The 24,994-nt window shown below is 38.0% G+C and overlaps 1 long non-coding RNA gene across 2 annotated transcripts in view; it reads left to right on the forward strand.

Moving 5' to 3' along the window:
* The window catches only part of LOC124158276, a 34,418-nt gene that overhangs the window by 8,113 nt on the left and 1,311 nt on the right, over positions 1 to 24,994 (forward strand). The window contains exons 2-3 of one of the 2 annotated variants that reach the window (XR_006864743.1): positions 13,661 to 13,775; positions 14,922 to 15,011. This is a non-coding gene — a long non-coding RNA (uncharacterized LOC124158276). The remainder of the gene's footprint in view (positions 1 to 13,660; positions 13,776 to 14,921; positions 15,012 to 24,994) is intronic. The other variant, XR_006864744.1, reaches the window with a different exon arrangement.

Genomic DNA, 24,994 nt, shown 5'->3' on the forward strand with positions numbered 1-24,994 from the left:
TGACAAGCACTGCACCACGCTTGGATAGCAGCAGGGTCATTCGTTAGTTCATCTATATCTTTGCTGGAACGAATTTCACTGTAAACTACAGCGTCGTCTGCAAATAATCGTAACTTACTATGCATAAGGAATAGGAGTGGGCCTATGACACTATTAGATTGCTAGTGCGTTTATTAAGATCCCGCAGATTCCTCTAGCCCCGGTATTCGGTTTTAGAGTGTTTATAATTCCAATTTATGGATGGAAGATTGAAATCTCCCAGAATAATTATTATTCTGATTTCTTTCAAAGAAAATGCGGATATTCGATTTACTAATTGGTAAATAATATCATTTCGTCGTTTAATTGTACACCATACACTTTCGAATTCAACGTCAGCTAATTCATGGGAGGCGTTGTATGTATGTGATTTCACTTTTATAAAAACTCCACCATCTTTCCCATCGTGTCGATCGAAATTGTAGGTTTTAAATACTGGAGGAAAAACATCGCTGTCGCTTATATCCTTTGTAAGCCCCCCCTCCGTTCCTATGACCGTATCTGAGTCCTGAAATTTCCACTCGACTTTGGCGCTTTTGTTTAGAACGCTATGGCATATACTTCGACAAAGTTAATGGCATATTTCGAAGGTTGAGTTTTGGTTGTTTCTTTTCTACGCTTAAGTATCGAAAGTGGGCGAATTAAATTGGAAGTGCTTATTTAAATTTGATATAATTGCTTTCCCTGGGGTGTTGTTTAGGAATTTTTGTTATTTTCCGGTATTACCACTCCTAAATTTACTCTATATGATGTGAAGATTTTCTCAGTGCGAATTACCTCGGAGGATATGTTTAGTCGGATAACTTTACTCGATTAAAGTATTTAGTATTGCCTTTTTATTGTATAACCCGCGTAGATTATGTTGACGTCAAGAGTGAGTCTTTTAAAAATTGAAAAAAAAGTGTAATTACTTCGGACTTGATCCCTCTAAGCCATCTGAATAAAAATTATTTCGGAGAGATTCGAACCAGCGTAGCCATATTTACCCCGCGGCAAATCATCTGCTTTACCGCTAGACCAACTCACTCACTGATTCCATTGGTGTTTCCTTGCGAGCTTTCCTAGGTCATGCAAGGGAACGAACCAGTCTTCTAAGTGTCACTCAATCAAACTGAATTTTAACACGCAGTGGCATTATTTGCTGTGATATTGCGGCGGGTATTTTTTATACATGTTATGTTTGCTATCTACCATCGAAAAAGTCAGCGTAGCATAATTTTAGGTAATTATACTTCGGCGGATCGGATAATTTACGAGAGAAAGTGAATTGAAGTTCTGGAGGTTTATTTATTATCTAACGTCAGCTGCACAATTTATGTGGTATTAAACATTGCAAATATCCCACGTAAAAATCCCTTTAATGATGTTTTAATAAAAATATTGCGGAAGATGGGAATCCTGTTCAAATTTCCCTCCCACAGGTGCAATAGAAAATACCGAAACTCGGTTTCCAAACTGCGGCGAAAGTGGCGCCGCTTCATTCGTTGCAATACTTTCGAATCCTGTCTTCGATCAATTGAACGCTAGATCCGTTGTCCTGCCCGGTGCTACAGTCATATGAAATCATTTCAGGCTTGTCGTGGTGGAAATTCGATGTATCTATGATAAAATATAAACGAGAAATGGTGTTTTCCACACTTAAATAAATAAATCCATTACCGACAATGTTTTTGGCGTGAAAAGGGCATAACATGTCGAAACCATGGTCAGTAGTTAGGTTAGAAATACATTGTGGAAAATACCATTTTTATTCATATTTTGCCGTGGCACTTTCAAAAGTCGGTCCCCACGTCAAGCGCGAGCAACCTCCGCTCAGCACGAACTTCGTTTATTTGCCAATTACGCCCTCTGCGCGTTGAAAAGGCCAATCCGAATCACTCCCACCAAACATGTAAGTCTCACCGAGGCTGTTATTCATCTTGGAAATAAAGAAATATAACTTTGTAAGGTTCACTATTATTTAATTATGGCCACGACCCGGGTTTCGTAAGTTGGTTACATCGTCAGGTAAACCTCGTATCGAAGTTGGTTACATCGTATAATATCACCTGTAAAGATGTTACCAACCCGGGTCGTGCTAATAATTAAATAATAGTGAACCTTACAAAGTTTTCTTTCTTTATATCCAATATTAATAAATTTCACAAAGTCAAGCCTGAAGTTGTTAGTTAATTTATTCATCTTCCCCCAATTCCTCGCCATTTTCCCCAACACTCTAGGCTAGCGTACGAGGCAAACATGGCGAATCTCTCCCTGATAAGTCGTTGGGCACATCTTACAATCTACGTAACATAAGTAGTCGTATCGGCGTCGCAGCGAACATTTAAGAGAGGAACGAAGTTCGGGATTCCCGTTTGATAGAGGATTCCTTAGGTTGCCTGCATAATAATCATCTATGTAATGCCTTTTACACCTGAATACCAAATCGTTCCATCCAACTCTGTATATTACCCTTTTAAAAGACGCTCTGTCGGCCGCATAGTTCCCAAAGTAGTTGCTCGGGATGATTATCATACCACAGTTTTCTATTGCCCTCGACACAGGAGAAATTAAACTATTTTTGCACGTTAATTAACTAACCTCACCTTGGCACAATATTTACTCCAGTGGTAAAACCATTAATTCACTAACAAAAATTAATAGTAAATACTTAACAAATACCTGCGATAAGCATCTAGTTTACTCAAATCTTAATTTTTTATTGAAAGTCTGAATATCATAATTGTTATCAAACCGTCAATTTTTATGATTAAAGAAAATTCCATCCGTTGTGTAAATTACCTTACACCTTAAAAACATTACCGAATCAAATTCATTACCTTGTCCATGACCATCAAATTTTTAAAATGACTGGAATATCGTTTTCAGTTGTATGTATTAATAGTTACCCACTCGGCTCATCGTACTATAAGCGAAGGAATCGAGTTGCCTCATTATAGAGAATTCCAAGTATTCACCGACCCAGCTAAATATTATTGAAAACGATTGTAATGTGGGAAAAATAAGCTATATTATGAAACTAATCTTGATTTCATCGGGACCTGCATATCTTTCATCTTATGTGCGAGTTCAAACGAATGTTCATTTTAGCTTAGAAAGTGGAGTGGTGATTTAATAACTTTTAGTGAATGCCTTGGTGGCCCAGTGCATTGGGACTCGGATGCCTCACGAAATTGGTCTCATCGGTTAATTGAGTTTATAGATTTTGACTGTAGCCCAGAGACGCGGTTTTTGCAGGAAAGGTTGATGGTATCTCTGGGGGAAAAATGTCTTCAGCTGCCGCGAAGGCGTCCTCAATGTCATTATCATCAGGCGTCAATCTGAATGTTGGTTTGACGCAGATCCACACTAAAATCTGTTGTCAGCTATTCTTTTAGCACTTGCATTATTATTCGGTTATACATCCTTAGATACCTGCTCTTCGTATCTCATCTGACCACCCCCTGTACCATTCTTCCCTTAAACCTGATATTCAGGGATAATTTTCACGAGATCAACCTGTCTCCTGATGCGGCTGAACTTCTCATCTCTTCATCCCATGGTTTTATGCATCTACATAATGCAGTGCGAGCCACCTCAGGAGTGTTTGGCAGGGGGTGACCAATCACCAGCATACACAACTCAGGGTCGGAAAAACAGAACACATAGAGACCAAAAATGGGCGCTTTCAAGCAAAGGCGAGACTTGCCCACGGATATTTATTCCAATGGGAAATGCATGCAAGATTAGATCAAAGGAAAAAGATTAGTGTGCTATGAGTGGTCATAGCGAATGACGCCATTAATTTGTATTAATCTAGACTTAATCATACATGATAGTGTGACAGAAGAATGAAATTTAAAGCTCTCTGTTTTGCAGTGTTTTTCTATTATTTTATTTTCGCACGCATAGTATATCTACATCTACATAATAGCCTGCGAGCCACCTCTAGGGTGTTTGGCAGGGGGTTACAATTCACCAACATGCAGCATGCAAGAGGACCGCCACATGCACACCGCACTGTCATAGAAGTATTACGCACACTAGAAAAATATACATGCTTATTCATTAAAAAATTGCTAATGGTTAGTAATTCCTAGTGCAAATACATGCAAGGTTAGAACTATGAAAAGACATGCATTGAGTGATCCTAGCGAGCGACGCCATTAATCCTATCATATGGGACAACGTTGCTATCCTTAATTGTTCGTGGGAAGAATGACATTTTAAATCTCTCTGTTTTTCAGTCTATTTCTTTTATTTTATTCTCATGATCACGTCTACTTTAGTACGATGGTAAACGAAGGATGGGATTCACGTCGTCGAGATATCAGATGTGCTCTCTAATTGATGCCAAACTACTACATTAAAATGGTACGGCTACCCTTAAAATGTGTCGATACAACAAGATACGCATTGAATTGTATTCATATTATGCATGCTCTTAAATTTTTTTTTAAGAAGGTGTCATTAATGAGAGACGGGAACATTTGCGAAAGTTTTAGCATTAGAAGTATCAAGGACGAGGGCAAGCAAAGGATATTTTACTCTATGTCTGAGATAACATTTTCTCCGAATTAGCTTAGTACTTTTAGCCTTACTTTGCTCTACACTCCAGTAAAGATTTCCATCCTAACTCTCCTAATATATTAGAAACGCTTCACTTTCTATGGAATATACTCATTGGAAATCTGACAGCCCTACGCTGTACTCCATAAATTGTAGCTATCAGTCCATAAGGGTTTCAGACGCTAGCAGCGTACTCCCAGTGAGGTCTTACTTGCTTATCTAGACTTTCGTCTTTCTTTGGCATTTACCGAGAATTTTTTCAAGAAACCTTAGTTTTTGCGGTTGGATTTGCCACGTACTTCATGGTTGTGTGTACCCGTCGTAATATTCACGAAAGGTACAAATATTCATAACCACAAACTTTTCAAAAGTCAATTCTAACTCCTAAGTACTACATATTTCATTTTTGGCTGCGAAGTTTTTTTCTAATACCATTCAAACGCAATAAACAACAATTTCTCTGCACTAAAATACATTTTCTGCGAAGAGGCGGATTTTGCTCGTTACCGCGTCGGTAATATCATTAATGGAAAGATGAATCATAGTAGGTCCTATGACACTTCCTTAAGGTACCTACGAGGTAAATTATATAGCAATATATATATATCATAAAAAACCCTAGGGTGGGCAGTATCAGAACACACAATAAAGAATAGAAACTCACACTCACTAAATAACTAAATTTTCGGTGGCATTACCACCTTCCTCGGAGTTAGGTAAAAGACTGTAGGTAGAGGGTAAAGGATAGCTGAGGGAAGGGGAAATAGAGGGGAGGTAGGGTCCAAAGAGGGGGGGAAAAGAAGTGGGTTGAGGCAATTAATATATATATATATACACAATGTATTGGAAAATACGAAATGCACGTGGCACGTACTATAAATAGTTCAAGTTAATGTCGTTACACACAGAGACACAAAAAAAAAAATATATATATAGCTATATAATACAAAACAACCTTCTGATAGCTATAGTTTAAGATATCCAAGCTATTACTCGAATGCGCCTATTTGATTTTATCGTGCTTTACTATGTCGGTTTATGGTTTTACAGACTTACGCGTTGTTCCACCTCGGTTTAGAATTCAAGAGTCTAAATTTACTGGGTATCGTATTTTCCACGGCCATTTTTATTTAGAAAACTTGTTCCCTGGATCATTAGTCCCATGGTTGAGGATGGTATTTTTGAAATAAGTGAAAAAGGTCGACAAATGCTGATTTAACCATTCGAAATCTGCCTCATGGAATAAATAAACCCTCCTTCTCGACGTAGGTTATGTTTTCTATCAGAGATGATTTAAAATTTTCCGTTCACTGCCTAGCGATCTCTTATATCAGCCACCGAATCAGTTCTGATGACGCTTTCTTGATTTTCTTGGTTTTCTTGGGTTGGGATGACAGAATATTCAAGTTGATCAATTTTAATAATACTTAATCAGAAATAAGATGTAGAACGTCCTTCTTAAAGGAAGACATCAATCAACAGCTTCAACAATACGTTAAGAAAAAAGATAAACACATCGAAATAACAAAAATAAACAAAATACAAACGATTACCTTGTACTTAAGGGAAGAGAAATTACTCTGTGATCTATTGTATTGTTGCTTGTGGTTGGTGTACCTACTAGCTTAGTCAGCTAATTGGAATAGAACGTGAGAAGCAAAGTTGTCTTGGCCTCAATAGAAACTTATCTTTACCTCAAGTTTTGAAAATATATATATTTTTCCAATCGATCGATGGAACATTGAAATCACCGTCAATTATGAAACTATTACGATTTTTTGGGAAGTAAAACGCCTGACTGTCTGAACGCCTATCTATCAAACTCCTACACCGAGTTAGGCTTGAATCTGCAGGTCCATATTAAGCTACAATAAATAATCTCGTTGCAGAACAATTGATCAAACACTAAACACTCTCCAATTCACTGCCGGCAAAATTATCTGCTCTGCTTGTTATCTTGTTCTCAGATTGTTATATGTTGAATGCGGTGTATAATATTAGTTGAAGGTGTAGGCGTATTCAGTGAATACGCGCGCTCCATCTACACCTAAAAACAACTACACATACTGCTTCTACCACGCTAAACCTGCTGATACTCTGCTACTTACTCTGCTGCTGATATGTTTAATGTCTCATTATCTTCTAGTAATCAAGTATGATCCAAATGTGAGCCCTATTGAAATTAATCTAACGCTTATATTCAAGAATCTAGCTGTTTAGTAACTCCTCTTTTTCATTAATGCCACGTGTGCCTGAGTTGTTGGACTGCTGGCGTGGTTTGGACAGCCTTTTGATATCTGGGCATGAGGAGTCCTTGGCTTAAACGTTCGATTTCTTCTCCCATCCATTATACGCCCTCTCTCTCTTCCGCTGGTTGACAATCTCCAGTGCAGTACAGTGGTGGACATTTCTGACTTATGCATTTGGGAAGAAGCATGCTATTCTCTTAAATGCATATTCGGTCGCTTATACACCTATCCCATTTATTATTTTGTAGTGGCATATACTCATTTAAACTTCAACCGATAATCTTGAAATACGATATTCAGAGAATTTAGATGGAGGCAAACCAAAACCCGTAAATTTCACCAATGAATTTCAATTATCACACAATGTGGATTTCGATAGTTAGCATCATCTTCAGGTGATATTATACGTATGGTTTCAATCATACGTATAATGGCGGGAGCAAAGGAGGCGGAAGTGGAGGGGGTGGAGATGTAGACGTTTCCCCGTTTCTCAAGCATAATACAATTTGCATCCGAGAAAATAGTGAGGCACATTTTTCAAACTCCAAATGAAGACTAATGTTGAACGCGGTCTGATTTATATATTTCAATGTGTGAAGATAAGCACTAAGCGAGAAATAATTCGAAACTAAAACAAATGGCAATTCAAGTGGGAGGGGTGGGTAATCTTAAGGAGAGCCGCATTACCGTGATAGCACCTTTTGATTACGATAAGTATTTGTTACTAAGTTTTCATCGCTGTTTCACTCCTCTAAGTGTTAATGTAGATGTAAGTATTTCCACTAATATTTGTGGAATGGAATAATCTTATTGAATATTGGTTTCAAAGTCTTCGTATGGATTTTACCCCCAAATTGTCTTAATAGACACGTGGCGTGATTTGAATACACATCTCATGCCTATCCGGAGGAGTGATATAAGTGAATGTTTTTATTGCTGTCTATTTTTTCTAAAAACTAATTTATTTCCAGCTGGAAATCGATTTCCTATGCCAATCCGTTTGGCGAAGTTTATGTCTCGTTGAATAGGTTCTCTCCTGTCTGAAAAGAAAGTTCGGCTCTTGCATTCCGTTTACCGTCTTGTATCTCTCTGATACATGCTTATTGCAGTGCTAGAATTAAACGTTTTTTCCCGTGGACGTTTTAAAACGTCAACTAAAAACAATTTTCCCTTCGTATGTAACGCCTTTTTCCCAACTTCTATTCCATTTTACGTTAATTTTTTTCTTGGAAATGCATATCATGGAAGCACTTAGTTTATATTATTCGCGAGAAATATAAGCTGGTAACTTATCAATGCAAAGGATTAGTTATTAAATGGAAATATCAAATGTAGCATAATTACGAAAGATATTTCCATTGATATCTAAAACGTCTGTATAATCACATGTCAACACTCATTGCTAGCGGACAAGAACATTTGTATCTTGGCGACTTTTTAATGAGAAACGTTGAAACGAGGAAACTTGAAGAGGAGCCTAATTACTCGCAAAAGATATTTAAAGTATGATAATTACATCCATGTAATAAAATAATACGTAATCCTGAGGAAAGTGCCATCTGTCAAATTATTGAACTATCCAACTGAACATTGAATATTGAACAACTCCTCCTCCGTCAACCGACGATCTAAACGCTGAACAAATGACCTTCCCTCCGCTCCAGGCTTATACTTCACTTGGCGTTTTTTGAAAATTAGAGCAGAACGTCTACCGGTTCACAATACCTTATAGCGGCGCACCTTCGCTAGGAACGGCCAATAGCTGTAGAGTCACAAATTTCTTAAGAATAACATTTTTGAATGCATAAAGGTATTACAGTTTTTAGCTGTTGAAATTCCATCCTTAGTTGGCACTTGGCCGTTTGAAGGTAAGCCCATGTGCGGAAGCCTTGTATGCTGGATGAATAAAGTGGGATGAGAAACCGTCTGAATTATGTGTGGGAGATTTTGATTACATCAGTTGATAGTATTGACCTTACTTCGATAAAATTCACCCGCTGAGTATACAAAAGCTTGGAAAAGAACCAACCGAAACTCTAGATACAAAATATGACATTAACCTAGTTGTAGTTAATTGCCGTAGCGTAAAAAACAAGCGCGCCGAAATCGAGCATATTTTTCAGGACGCAGACGTGGTCATGGGGACAGAGAGCTGGCTTACGGAAGATTTAAGCGACACCGAAGTTTTTCCTCCAGAATATAAAATTTACAGATGCGATCGACGCAATAGAACTGGTGGCGGAGTTTTTATAGCAGTTAAATCACATTTACACAGCGCCGCCCACGAAATAATTGACAACAAAATAGAAAGCGTAAGGTGCACAAATAAACAACGAAACAAAAGGAGTATTCATGTTTGCTCTTTTTATAGACCACCAAACTCCGAAGTCGATATTATGTACCTTCTAGAAAATCAAATATCCGCATTTACTGAGAGAGACAGTAAAAGTGTAATAGTAATCGGTGGAGATTTTAATCTTTCATCCATAAACTGGGATACTCACTCTGTAAAACCGAATTCAAGGAATAGAGAAATCAGCGACATATTACTCAAAATACTTGCAAATCATTCTCTCGCCCAAGTAGTTGACAAGCCTACGAGAGGAAATAAGATATTAGACCTTTTAGCAGTAAGCCATCCTAAGTGGATAAAAAAGTGAATATTATTGACGGTATATGCGATCACAGAGTAATCCTTGCAACGTTAAAAATTGAGGTAGTGTCAGCCGTAAAACCAAAACGCAATATTTACTTATTTGATAAATGCAACTTCACTAAATTTGGCGAGATGCTTAATGACTCCTACAATAAATTCGTAGTTACATCAAAGAACCAAAGCACAGATGTAACATGGAAACACTTAAAAGAAATTCTGCGCCAAGGAATCAACGAATATATTCCCCAAAAACTGAAATGTGATAACTAGGAACCTCGCTGGTACAACAACTATATCAGAAGGGAACTTAGGAAGCAGAGAGAGCTATACAACTTGTACAGAAAGTCGATTACGTCACGTAATAAATCGAAGGAACTTAAAGCTAAAGAAAGTTAAGCTGCACAACGCTCAATAACCAAGAAATCAACGCGAACTGCAATGCGAAAGTTTAAGAAAAAAGTATTCGGTGAATTACTCGAAGAAAATCCGAAATCATTTTGGTCGTACGCGAGAGAGCTTCAGGGAAAACATTCAACCGTAGATTCGTTATTTGATAAAGATGGTAAACTTGCCACCGAAAATATTGACAAAGCTAACACTTTAAATTCCCACTTAGAAAGTGTATACACTACTGACGATACTCAATTCAATTTAGACATCCCATGTACTGAGGAATCGATGGAAGAAATATCCATACAACATGATGGGATAACTAAACAACTACAATCGATTTACAATAGTAAATCTCCGGCTCCGGAGGGAATACCCGCGCGTGTCCTCAAGGAGTTAGCTCCACAGATCGCACCTTACTTAGAGATCATATTCAAGAAGTCACTCTCCGAAGGGAAGTTACCGCCAGACTGGAAAATTGCAAGCGTTACACCCATATTCAAAAAGGGAAACAGACATGACCCAGGCAACTACCGTCCGATTTGTTTAACATCGATTATAGGCAAGATACTTGAGCATATCATTGTAATCAATATCATGACTTTCTTGGACGGACGTAACTTCCTCCATGACTGTCAGCACGGATTCCGAAAAGGTAGATCATGCAAAACACAGCTCGCGCTCTTCCTTCATGACGTTTTAAAATCTGGTGAATCAAAAATACAAGTTGACGCACTATTTCTAGATTTTAAGAAAGCTTTCGACACTGTACCTCACAGCAAACTTTTATACAAAATACAGTCATGCGGATTAAAGGAGACAGTTGTAAACTGGATACGCGACTTTCTCAGAGATCGTAAACAAAAAGTACTTCTCGATGGAATTAGCTCTGATGTAGTAAAAGTTACATCAGGTGTTCCACAAGGAAGCGTAATCGGCCCCCTGTTGTCCATTATATACGTTAATGATCTCTGCTCCCGCATTAGCAGTAAAATACGTTAATTTGCTGACGACGCTGTCATCTATCGCGAAATTAGTGATCACTCTGACTATGAAATTCTATCATCTGACTTAAACAACGTACATTTGTGGAATGTGGAGCCAAGAGTGGGGACTCGAACTTAATCTGAGCAAATGCATGGCGGCACATTTCTTGCGGAATTCGTCTAACTCTAACCATGTTTATGCAGTGAATGGTATTAACATAAGGGCAACAGACGAAGTGAAGTATCTGGGGGTTACGATAACCTCGAACCTCACGTGGGGATCACATATAAAGAATATTTGCGGCACAGCCCTGAAGAAATTAGGATTCGTCAATCGTATTTTGGGAATATTTTCGGATGAGAAAGGAAAAGAGAGGTGCTATTTCGCTCTCGTCCGACCGCACCTTGAATATGCAGCGAGCGTATGGGATCCGAAGCAGAAAGACTTAATCCGCGAACTGAATAAAATACAAAGGAAGGCTGCGCGTTTCGTCAAAAACGGCTACGGGCGTACAGACAGTGTTACCCAGATGTTAAGCGAATTAGGCTGGGAGCCGTTGGAGATTCGGAGGCTGCGCGCTAGGCTTAGATTGCTTGAACAATTGAGAATGGATATCTTTAAGAGCGATACAGTGAACATAATATTAGAGCCACACTATGTTTCCAGGTCCGATAGAAGCGATAAATTAAGATAGATGTTTTGCCGAACGGATAGATATGGGAACTCGTTTTTCCCCTGAACCATAAAGGACTTTATTAAATGCTAGTCCCAACCTCGTTAGAGCACTTCATTTTTTTGTTTCAAACGGCTGGTGTCCTAACACCCCCTGCCACACGCCTTTAAGGCTGCTTGCGGGGTACTATGTAGACGTAGATGTAGAAGTCAAGTTTTTGTGAACAAGACCTTGCATTCCCGTCAGTTAATTCTATAAGGACTTTCACCCTCACCCCCGCCCTTTCAACCAGTCCTTTTCCTTTCCGATAGATGTCCTCACTGTCACTGTGTGCTTTGTATATAAATGTATGATGCATGCAAGATCAGTCACCTGACGATGTAACCAAGTTACGAAACCCGGGTCGTGGCCATAATTAAATAACAGTGAACCTGACAAAGTTTTATTTCCTTACTTTCACTATATTACGCTCTTTTTAATAGCCAAACAAATTTCCATAAAAATTCATTTTAATTTCTTTCAGGGTCAACGAAGAAAACTGTTCATTAGGAGTAAAATGATGTTGTACTTGCGTGAAACATGAATAAAGCTGATGTAAACAAGAATTCGCAGAGAAGGAGATACAAGATGCATCCAGCACCACGAAAGGCGTGTTTGCCGCAGGCGGATCTCCAATCAAATTTTGGTTTGCAGCGATGAGCAGGACGCTGCACATCGCTGACGGTTTTTATTTTTCTTGATTCAATGAATGATTTCTGCATCGATGCGAGTGTTACATGCTAGTCCCCGAAAGGTCGATCCTAAGGGAAGCATGAGTGAGCATGGTACACACACATTTATATAAAGGTAAAATAAGGCCTCTCTCCCTCTCTTTGATTGGTTGCGTGTCAAGAGGGACGGCGAGGTTGCAATTGGTAGAAGTTGAATTCAACTCTTGGTAAAATAAAGGTGGTAAAATGGTATGGACTTTTGAAGAAAAGTCTTGTTCTGAGAGGTATCGTCAACTGAAAGTTCAGTTCACAAAACACCAATGGTGACGAGGGCAAGCTTGCAAATTTATACAAGGCGGGAAAAAACACAAAGGTCTCACAATGTGCACATTAACTAAAAATGCATACTGAGGCATACTTAGGTACAAAAAATCATATCATAGAGATGTTGAGGTATAATATGGAGTAAAATGACTTGTGTATGATTTAGGATTTGCATGGTAGCGTGTTGTATTATGAGGTAAATAAGGAAAATGAATTTAGCCACAGGTGCACTAACCCATTCTATTTAAGGAGGAAGAAAATAAAGTGACGAAGATGACTGCAGACAACGATGAGAGCTCGAAGAATAAAAGAAAAAAGCGATATGCGTGTGAGCCTTGCGTTTGCATTGCGATATTACTCGAAACTTTTCCTTCTAATCGCGCGAACGACGAAAATATTCGTGTGTTCTCTAAAATGAAGAGGAGAAGACTCCAAGCGCAGAGGACCACACCAAGAAGAAAGCGAGTGGTTTAGGTTAGCTTTTGGGCCCTTAGGGCCGTGATCATTGCGTCGAGCAAGGCTAGGATTTTTAGCTCGCGTTAATTTTAGCCCTTTTTTGTGTCGAACCGAGGTTTTCATACGCTGTTAACCATTGCAGTGTACGGGGATGAAACTGCGTCGCTGGGATGGAAGTGTGGTAATTTCTTCCTTGTGTCACGGTGACTTCCCGTGTATTGTAATTGGGCGTGTGCAATTCCTTGGGGGAAGGGTTATTTATTTTCCTTGTATGTATTCTCTCCCTCTCTCCCCAGGCTATAGGTCATCAGAACTAAACTAGGCTAGCTTTTGGGCTTCAAAACTAGGTTAGCTTTTGGGCCCTTAGGGCCGTGATCATTGCGTCGAGTAAGGCTAGGATTTTTAGCTCGCGTTAATTTTAGTATTTTTTGTGTCGAACCGAGGTTTTCATGAGCTGTTAACCATTGCAGTGCACGGGGATGAAACTGCGTCGCTGGGATGGAAGTGTGGTAATTTCTTCCTTGTGTCACGGTGACTTCCCGTGTATTGTAATGGGGCGTAGGTACGCAATTGCTTGGGGGAAGGGTTATTTATTTTCCTTTTATGTACTGAACCGCTCTTTCCCTAGACTGTCGTCCGCAGAATCGAAGAAAGGTAGTGGTCCCAAGATACCTTATCAAACATTTGGTAAAGGATAGTGTCCACCCACAGTATCACTTCAAGGCTACCTCTTCAAGCTTTTGGTAAACAATTTTTATGTTTTCTTTTCTAATTAATTTAGTATTAGTTTTAAAATTTTATGTTCCATTGCATAAATCGGTGGAAAATATGTATTTTTTGTTAAATAAAGACTAATAAATCCTTGCTACTCATCTTATGTATTTTGCCTTGTAAATCAATATTTTTATCTCCTTCAGTCAAAGTTGTATAGATTTGTTTCTTCTCAAAATTTGGATTTTTTAAATTTTTTTTGCGCTGTAGGAGTTGAATTTAAGCAATAACTGTTTTATTTGACTATCCTTAATTTCCGTCGTTCCTACTCTTAGGTTTTTGTTCACAAACTTTATGACGTTCTGTCATTAAACTCACTTCCACAATGAATACTTTACCATTCATATTTTATCGTGGATTTTACCGTATTTGGGTCAATTTGGGATGATATCTTGTTCCTTCTGCCCTGCTAAGCAAGCGTTATACGTCTACTGTCTATATTCACGTAACAATCAAACACTTTCAGAAGTAAATGGCCCTTTTTTCATTAATACAATTCTTTCTTCTGTATACCCAAGTAATATATTAATTTATCATATCAATAACTTATATTATAGAACTTTATTTCTTCGTAATTGACAAATTAAAATGTTTATTTGAAGATATTCCGTAAGGTTTTCTTCCGAATCCAACTCATCTTTCAGTTGTTGCAAAAATTTTAAATATCAGCTCGAGGCATTGAAATGTATATAATTAATCTTTAAGGACGGAAGGATGTGAACCATGGCGATCATTGTTCTCATCAATTACCTATAATAAGAACAATTGATCGAAAACAACTTGGTTTTTTTTTAGATTGTCATCGTCTTGTCAGCACAGCGTTTTAGAGGAAGTAATTTTTTGTTCTACATTATCTTAACTTTGCTTTAATCACCATTTTCACCAATTTTTCTTAACCTTGGTTATAAATGAATCCTTGGTCATTTACGAAATGAAGTACCAGTACAATTTTTCGTTTTGAAAGTTCAGTGCTATGTTTGGGTAGTATTAAATTTGCCCACGGCTGAGTATGAAATAACTCCTTGTGCCTCTGGTGATTTTCAACCTAGTGCAGTGTCATGGAGTACGCGTAAATCCACGAGGCCAGTCTAATTTATGCACCATTTTTCTCTCCACAGCCGCTAGTCATCTCGAAATATGTGGGCGGGATGCTGTTGGAAAAAATGGCGCAAATCCAGATGTCGTCGCTGCGCTGACCACGGCGAACGGTAAGTGAATCTTTTTATTGAGGCCATACAACTGATCCGTTCGCTATTTGTAAGAATGTTTTGGTTAAAATAATGAATGGATCATATTTTTATTTTGGTTAAAGGCAGTTATATTTTTTCTTTCGAACGTTGGTATTTGCCGAATCCTCCAAGATAACAAAAAAAAAAATGAAAATGAAAAAATGTCAACAGAAACACCGTATATGCGATCGCCAGCTCTTGGAATAGAATTCTTAAAAGAATGATGATTGCCCGAGCTAAGTCTTCGCTGGTCCAAAGTCCTCCGCGACAACAATCGGGACTCGACCAATCCGACCCTTCCTAATGCTGGGCTTCAACGGTCACTTCAAAACTTTCATTGTTGTAGCCCTGAGAATGGGTAACGAATCGGTGCCCGAAACGTCGCCGCTCTTACATAATTTTACCCGCGCGGAATCTCGAGGAGAGTTTATGCATGTTGTCCGCCGGGAAAGTGTAAAATCTTACATACCTTCAAGATTTATAGGCCGGAATTACGACTAATGACTCACGAAGCATTTTATCGTCTTTTTTTTCGATCCAAAGTTTTTTCATCGTTTTCTATTAATGATTATCTTAAATTTCAATTTCGTCTTAAATTATGTTAGCGATGTTCCTAGTGCGTAAATATTTTAAGTTAAATTGTCGGATTCAATGAGGAGTGCTACTAGATATACAAGTCTAACTTAATTTTATCGATCCATGAGAATACCATTGGAAGCTCGTTTTCTGCGCTTCGCATGGGTCGTCAAAAAATAAAGTGGAGGAGATGGGTGGATGTTTCGCAGGCTCCTTGGTCAAATGCTGGAGGCTTCGGTTTGGGAATATTGTGATTATGTTCCTGCCTTCTGAGCGAGAAGTCAAGTGTTGCTGAAAATAGTGGGTTATCATTTGGTTATCTTACTTGTATGCCTTTTTAGTGTAGTTTTTTTTAAAGATTGCATGCTAGTGCGAACAAAATCAATGAAGTAATGATGATCGGAGAGGGTATTTTTTATTATTAATCTCTTCAATACTTCCCTAGAATCCTATGGCGTATCGAGCGTTAATCTTACTCTTATCAATTCAGTCCTACTCAATGTCTCCCATAAAGTTAGCCGCAGCACTTCGTAGTGTTAGTGTCTGCTGAATAATTTCCTGCTAATAATGATCATTGTACGATGAAAAGAAAGAATTTTCATCACTTACTCCTACTCCGAGGTGGCCATTCGAAACCTAGAAGGCATTTGGCCTCATCAACTAGGCGGCGGGCGCCTCCACATTCTACGGTCGCCTGCCACATCCAGCTGGGCTCCCATCTTCCTCACATCGCCCCAGCGCATTCTCCGTCTTCCTACCGGTCTTTTGCCTTGGAGTTTGCCTTCCAGAAATTGTTTCAGCATTGTGTCCTCACTTCTTCCATGGAGGTGGCCCAACCATCTTATTCTCTTGCTTTTAATTATTCCCGCGATATCTGGTGAATGCCTCTCAACTGTCTGTTCTTCCTAATTCTCCACCATTCTCTTTCCTTCATTGGGCCGAATGTTCTTCTTAAAACTTTGTGTTGAAAAGTTATGAGATTTTTTTGTGATACCTTTGTAAAATCCCATGCATCAGAGCCATATAATAATATTGACATGACTATTGATTTATATATACTAAGTTTTGTTTTTTTGACAAGATTTAATTTTTAAATAGTTTACTAAGCTCCATTGATTCGGGATTTATGAAAAACAGAGCTGCAACTGATCAAATATTTATCCTGAAAGAGCTAGCCTCTAAATACTGGGAATATAATAAGGATCTGTTTGTCTTGTTTGTAGACTTCAGGAAAGCATATGACTCAATAAACAGGGAAAGATTGTGGGAAAGGTTAAAGAACTTTGGAATACCTGTAAAACTTTTCGAACTAGCCAAAATAAGTGTATAAGACTCCAAAGCCAAAGTTAAAGTGGGAAGAATTTTCATTAATCCATTAGTGCATAAAGTTATTTCTGTCAAATATTTATATAAAAAGTTATTATTCTGGCTATTAAGGTTCATTTGAACTAATTTATGCAATTTTTGAATTTTTACAATCAATAGTTGAAATAATACGTGGCGTGCGATATATCGGACGCCATGCACAGGGGGCAGTAGTGTGGGTTGCTGTAGTGCATTCCTACGGAAATTTTGCTAAAATTATTTATCAAATGAGTAAAGCAATCAAGACAGTGATTTGATGTTAAAAGACGATAGAGAAAGAGCATATAAACTAGAGACATCATGCATTTTTGACACTTTTAAATGATATTCGTAGAAAAATTTTGAATGAAGGCCAACGTTGTATTTATTACAAAAGGATTTTGCTTTCCCTTTACAGTCTACTCTTCGTCTTTAGATAACAATAAATTGTGGCCATAGTTTTAGGCGATCAAATCTAACAGAATTAATGGGAACATGAGTTTGATTTCCTTGGATAGGTGATTTTTCAAAAATTTTTGGCATAATCAAGGGAATTGACCTTCGATATTTCAAAAGAGACTTTGTTCTGTTCAGTTATTCTTCGATAAAGAAGCCACGCATTTAGGAAGTCACGCATTTAGGCTAACTTTAGCCACCACCATATATTCTATTTTTTTCTGTACCTATATGAAGCAATAAACTGGTCCAGTTGATCAACTCCACCCATCCCTAGGCTATGAGATGAGAAAGCTGTTGGCTGAGCTACAGTAATCTTGCTTTTCTTCTCTCTTGACCATCTTTTTGTAGCAACGACGGAAAAGTTTGCATAGTTTGATGCAATAGTGACGACACAATAATCTTTTCACCTGACAAGTAGAGCATTATCAAAACTTTTGAAGCCATAGGCACTTCTTTCTTCCTTCTTGATCATTAAATTTATCTTGAGAGGACAATTTTCTACTCTATTCCCCTGAATTGTACCACTTGCACAAATATTTATTGAAGCAAGGTGCCCAATGAGTTTCACCGAAGTGAATTAATAATAAAAAATACTCCTATCCTATATCTTTTGGTACATTTGCAGCATTTAAAAGGGGTACAACAACATTAGACCGCTGCACTTAGACCAAATTGCCGAGATTTGTGGGCATCTTTACCGGAGTACACTTGAAATGTTAGCACTGGTACATAAGGCCCAATTTTTAAGGCCAAATGAATTAGCTTTTCCTAATACATTGTTTTGCATAATGCTTCCTATAATAAGGTACCATGATATCAACAATCGATCAATTTTCTTCCAGGTCGCCAAAAAATTGGCAGGCAGTTTCAGACATCGTCAAAAATAGTCTGATTTTGAACACACGATCACTTCCTTCACTTTTTGAGCTATCATTCAAGGGTAAATGCCGTAATATAGTTTCTAATCGGTTACAGCAAATGCTTTCCGGTAAATGCATGGGCACATGATACTCTTTGGACCAATACACGCGTTTATTAGGATACTAGCCGGCCACCAGGCGTTGCTCGGGAAGCATATTACCAGCACCCTGATTATGTAACTGTGAGAAGGGTGAGAGCGATGTCGTTGCCAGGGGCAACGCGATTCCCACGACGGAAGGTGATAGCTCAGCGATTATGAAACCGTGATCGCTCTCTTTATCACGTTGCGAGCGTCATCGGCCCATCACGTTCGAAACCGACGGTGACAAGCATATGCTGAAATAAAAACGTGCACTTAATGCATATATTAGCAAAAACTTATTGTTTATTTAATTTAAAAATGCCCTATGGTCGATTAAAAACCAATATAATTCTTAATTATTTCAACTGAAGTGCTCTGTTGACTTTATAGTTGTCCACGTTGTTCAATTGTTATATGCGCATGGTGGTGAATTCGATTGAGCAGCTTTATTTTCACACAGCAAATTGGAATAATTTAAGTACATCCGTGATTCAAACGTCAATTACTTTACATCGAGGTTAAATTATCAACATTTGCCAAGTACGTTCTCCAACATATCAACATCGTTAAACTCCTTTTCGATTTTTAATCATCATAAATCAACTATTAACTACTTACATTCAAATCGCTAGCGCGATTACACTTCCATTATCATTTCAACATTAATTAGTTTCAATCCAAGGTCACGACTTTTCGACCATTTTCTACGAATATCGCGATTCCAGCCCGGAAGACGCCAACTACCGGCGAAAAATGTAAGCAGCTCGATGGTGATGGAGTGGACTGTTTACGTGTAACTCATATGCCGAATATAAGCTGCGTTGTGCCTTATAGTTATCCCTGACGCCTGTTGGCTTCTTGCCTGACAATCATCCCTCTTAAATTGATCTTTCGCTAATTGTCTCGCATTTCTGTGATACCTCCAAAACTGTATATTTTATGTAACTCTTAACTGTAACGTAACTGAATTCCCTTTTCTCACAGCTCAGCCTCTCACGTATTCGAACTTTGCTTGCAGTCTTTTCCATTATCTAGTCTCGGGAATTAACTTTAATAACCTCTTAATAAGTCTCGAGCATTTATAGTTTCATTTCTTTCATTCCTTCTTCTTTCTTTTTCTGTCGTCGTACACTTTCATTTATATCCTATATTTCATTCAAGGGGAAAATGAGCGGCAAGGTGACTGTCTTTCGGAGTCATGGACGCGTCTTTTTGGTGGAAATTCTTCCTCAAGAAATATTAATTAGGGAGAATGTGTCCTCAAAGTTAGGCGTAGGTATAGTTCCTGTTAGCGCTAAGGTGAAGAGAGAGGATCGCGATCCAAAACACATTCATTGTATTTTGATATCCTAATTGGAGACGTGGTTCAGTGAAATAAGTTCAAACAGTTCATTAGATTAATAACTTTTCAACTCTCTCTACTCTCTAATGTTGACTAAGCAATTTTGACTTGATGCCTCCAATCATTGGTGGTGAATACAAGTTAAAAGTGGGGATGGCAATAAAATATTTAGGGAGAGTTTACAGTTACAGAGAGGTCTGAGAAGTACAGAATTTTCTGATTATTGGTGGGCAATCCTTATTGCAAAAATAAAATATGTACAATCACAACCACCCATGCACTGGAGAGGAAAACTATCTCAGGCAGTTCTTGAACCCATGACCTTCAGCTTGCAAAGCGAAGCCATTGTCCCACCTCAATGAGGCCAGAATTATTGAGTTTAATTTATAAATACCCTTCGATGGCTGTCACTCAGTGTGACTGGACTCTTATCAAGTGATGATGGAGTGGATAGATTAAATAAAGTAAAGGTGCAACATGCAGACAATAACCTATATTGACTCAGGATCAACTTTGTGAACACAACTTATTTTAACATAAAGGATAACAACAAAGTTTTTCTTTTCATCTATGATACACTGACAATTACTAAATTGGACTTAAATCTTCTCCATAATGCAACACTTTGGTTACAAGTACCTACCTTAACCTCTACTTTTTTCACCACTTCACTCCACTTTTCATCATCATAGCCCACTAACTATACTTTCTGTCAATCTTCTCGACTCTGTCTCCCATTATTCATCAAAATTAGCTAACAACAAGTGACCAGGTAAAATAGATTCCATGAACTAAGGTACCAGCAATACCACAGAAAATTAGGATGGCCTTAAGCAACATTGAAGAAAATTTTACGAGAATTCATTTTTTTATTATACTTTTTGGACATTTTAAAAACAGGATACAAGAAAGAGGTAGGTAGAGAGTACCAAGGTTATGAAGATTACATGAGTGTTGACTCTTAAGGAAGAATTAAGTGCTGGGTTTCCTACTCAGATGAGGGACGTAAACTTGGGGGGAAAGAAAAAAAAATTGTGGTACACTACATAGAAAAGTGGCAGGTGGATAACATAAAGGGCTTCGAAGTCAATATACAATAGTTCAGTTAGCAAGCTCGCTCATAAATACAAAGCCATTGATATCAACAACAGTGAGGACATTAAAGTCACAGTTAAATCGTGGGCCTAATCATCAGACAAGTGATTTCTTAGGAAGAGCAATGATAAAATCTTCATGAAGTAAGACTCAATTGGCATGCAGGTTCATAAAAACAAAGCCATTGAAGTCAACATAAGGGATGACATTAAAGTCACAGTTCAATCATGGGCCCAATACTCACACGAGTGATTTGTTAGAGAGAGCAATGATAAAATGCTTATGAATTAAGTTTCAGTTAGCATGCAGTTTCATCAATACAAAGCCATTGAAGTAAAAATAAATGAGGACATTAAAAGCATAGTTCAACCATGGGTTTAATAACAGGAAGTTTTAGGGAGAAAACTGTTTCAAAAAAGGAATCTGAAGGGAATGTAATGGATCGGTGTTCCTATTTCAGGGTTCGATAAAGCCACCGAATGACATTGAGAAACGCTTAATTTCTCCTCATCGTCGTTTTCCTCAGTGAGACCATCGCCTCGTTAGTGTTTTCCAAGACGCTTTACAAGTTGAAACATTGCGGTAGAGTTCTAAAATGAAGTTAATAATGAACTAACGGAATAGATAAATGTACATCAATGTAATGGAGTGTGGTTCAAAAAACGATATATATTGACTGAAAAGGTGCACTACACACGGAAAATCCTTCGTACTGTGACGTGCAAACACGATACTTATGAACTCGATAGATATCAAGGAAAAATATAACAGATGATGGAGCAAAATAGCCATATAACACTCGTTGCGATTTAATCTATTAACATACTTTATCACCAATGTGTCGGCCATTTTGGAAAATTACGTCACCGACACTAGCGCCGCTAGTGATGATTTGAGTCGCCATATTGGATGCCGCAAATAATTTGCAGCATCTCCCGGCGAGCATTAGCATAATAGATTACGTTATCACACATCGAAAAGTAATACTACACTTTCCCCATAACTTTACCATAATACGAGTACTTAATTGTAATATTATCTATTGGCGAAGCGAAGTAGTTAGCTTTGAACTGCATCCATTTTATGTTTTAGTTGTTTGTTATTGTTATTTCAAACTCTCCGCAGACGACGCATTCTCGGACAGAAGGATTTCATTGGCTCTTCAGACTTCTCAATGATACCAACCTCACGCGCTCGTACCTGTATGATACGCGCGATGACGGTGGCTTACATGATCGCGTGATAAAGCGGAACGTTATAGGAGAACGTGATGGTCATCTATCGCCGTCGTCGCTGTCACATTTACATAATCGAGGTGCAGGAGACGGGGAAACTTAAATCTTTGAATTCATGGTCATATTGATCTCTCAATGGGAAAATGTGAAATACCATATGAATAAACACGATTTGTCCGAATTCACGGTTAAAAGGTCAGCAAGGATCTTCGTGGGCCATTTACCTTAGAACGGTGAAGTTGCGAGAAAAGGCAGTATTGGAATTGGAGGTCATATAAACATGGCAGAGTGAATGGGGATATTATTGGAAGGTGGGAGAGTAAGCATATGGTGGTGAATGGGTTCTAGGTGGCGCTAAGCGCACTTGCAGGGTTCGGTAATGAGAAAATGATACTAAGGACGCATGGGACGAAACTAAAAGTAGCACTACAGGGTTTGGGAGCATGAGATGCACCTCTGTACCGACTTTGGCCGCAATCCATGCAGCCATATGGAAATGGGTAGCGGACAAACAGGCATCCTCTTTTATATTTAAAAAAGATTTAGCTTAGCCTGACATTACCATATCACCGAGGAATGCCATAAATTCCTCCTCCTCCAAAGCTAGGTTCACATTTTTATAGTTAGTATATATGCAACTAAGTCTACAAATGTAAGTTTGCATCATTATTCACCTACGGAGGTGACATTGGGTGTTTATTTATTGCCAAGGCTGATAATCTTTTTATGGATAGGTAGTTACTTACAATATGCTAGTACTGCACCGTTAAATAAAATTAGTTTTATTTTATAATTATATATGCAATACTAAAACAAAAATTTGAGGTTGTAATATAAGAGCAGCCATCTATAGATAAGTTACCACAACTGACCCCCGTGCATGGCGTCCGATATATCGGACGGTCAATTTTAATTGTTGATAAAAAATACAAAATAGTATACCAAAACTTGAGGACATAGAAAATAAAAACTTGAACCTTTAGAACGAAAACGAGATTAAAGTTATCATCATATTGAGCAAAGTACTTCTATAAAAGTTAATTACTTACCCCGTGTAAGTGACTGAAATTTTTTTCAATGCCATGCCTCAAATAAATGCTTCTCAAGTCGATAAATTCAAGAAGGCAACTAAAATATTAGCGGAACGGTGAAGACAGACATCCATTTGAACTTAATTAAGTATCACAATGTAGCGAATGTCAACTGGAGCCCAGAAAAAAAATTAATTACACGCGTCCGATATATCGGACGCTATGCACTAATGGGTTAAGCTGCAAAATATTTGCTCAGTATTCATAAATTCCTTTAATTTGGGGATTATTGTCTTCAAATATTGCTTATCAGGTTTACATGAGTACTTCACTTTTTCCCTTGGATGTTTCAATTCGATTTTTCCCATTTTATTATCATTTTTCACAAACCAATATTGCACGTGATCGTGTGGCCATTATCCTTTCGTTATCAATAGAAAGTAATAGTCCAGTCACGAGAGTACTTTCCAGCTTAGCGAAAGTAACAGTATTTCTAATATGTGCTGGCAATTATTCGGCTCTTACTTCATCTACTGCGATAAAGTGAAATCCGTCTGTTAAAAATTACACCATTCTTTTAATTTTCATCATTATTATTATCATGAGTCATCAATCCGTTTATAATTGGTTTGACGCAGCTCTCTTATCTGAAATTCGTCACGTAATTATTACGTTATTATCCTTAATAACTTTTCCTGTTTAACTCATTCCAATACCAATAGCAACTTCCATAATTTCCATTGCCTTCTTCACTATCCTCTTTTCCTCATTCGACCGCCCTCATCAGGCCATTATGCTCCACCTCATGTTGCTGATTCAGTTTTCCCGTCGTCTCCTATATTTTTCAACTTTCGTCAGCACTTCCCCATTACTTTCTGGGTCCAATTTTTTCGTCTTTATTCTCATGTTGCACCACATTTGAAATGATTTCTTCCATGCTGTTATCTGCGTTATGCCTCGCTGCTATAAAAGAACCCTCTCTATGGATATGAATTGCTTCCTTATTTCTCGTCATTCATGTATTCCAGAAGAAGAAAAACCTTTTTGGAATGCTCTTTTCGACATAGCTGTTCTGTTTTTTGTGTCTTGCTTCTTTCATCGCTGTTATCTCGGCATACTATGAACCAAAACTTTTTTGCCTTTTGTCTTGAAGCCTTTATTTTCCTAATTAATTGATTGATATTCCTGGTCTCCTCTCATTTACTGCATAGTAATATCACGGTTTAATTTTTATTGATTTATAGCTCTTGGCAATCGTCCTCTTTATATTGATCCGTCTTGTTTAAACACGTCTCTAATTCGGCACTATTTCGTACATTCGAAAATCGTACTGTTTCGTTGTCGACAGGCTTCACTTCGTGGAAGTTCATTGTAATCATAATTTTCAATGCGTGCTATTCGCCTGGATTTGAATTTTTAAACGTGTTTCAGCGCCATAATCACGTACATGTGTCAATGGTCATAAATCCTTCATACTTATCTCTACTCCTCTTTTTGAAATATGAATTATTATATTCTTCTCCAAGTCTCTTGAAATATCACCTATTGAGTGACTATGGCTGATGTTTTTTCGGGAGCTCGGTTAGGATATTCTCCCCTGCTTATATTTCATAAGCTCTCCTGGAGTAACATGTATTCCTGATGGCTTATTCTTTCGCAGATCTTACATTGCATTCTTTTCTACTTCACTTTCCACATCTACCATTTTCACTTCCGTTGTATCATCCATCCTGGTTTAATTTTCATATTCACTTCGCTATCGTTTTCAATAAAGATACTGCCATTATTTCAGCTTCTTAATCCTTGCATCTTGCGCAGTTTTCGTACGTTTTTCTCCCCAGAACCTATTTTTTCTTCTTCCTGTCGTCCAGTTGTAA

Source organism: Ischnura elegans, chromosome 4, assembly GCF_921293095.1.
Source record: "Ischnura elegans chromosome 4, ioIscEleg1.1, whole genome shotgun sequence".
NCBI lineage: Eukaryota > Metazoa > Arthropoda > Insecta > Odonata > Coenagrionidae > Ischnura > Ischnura elegans.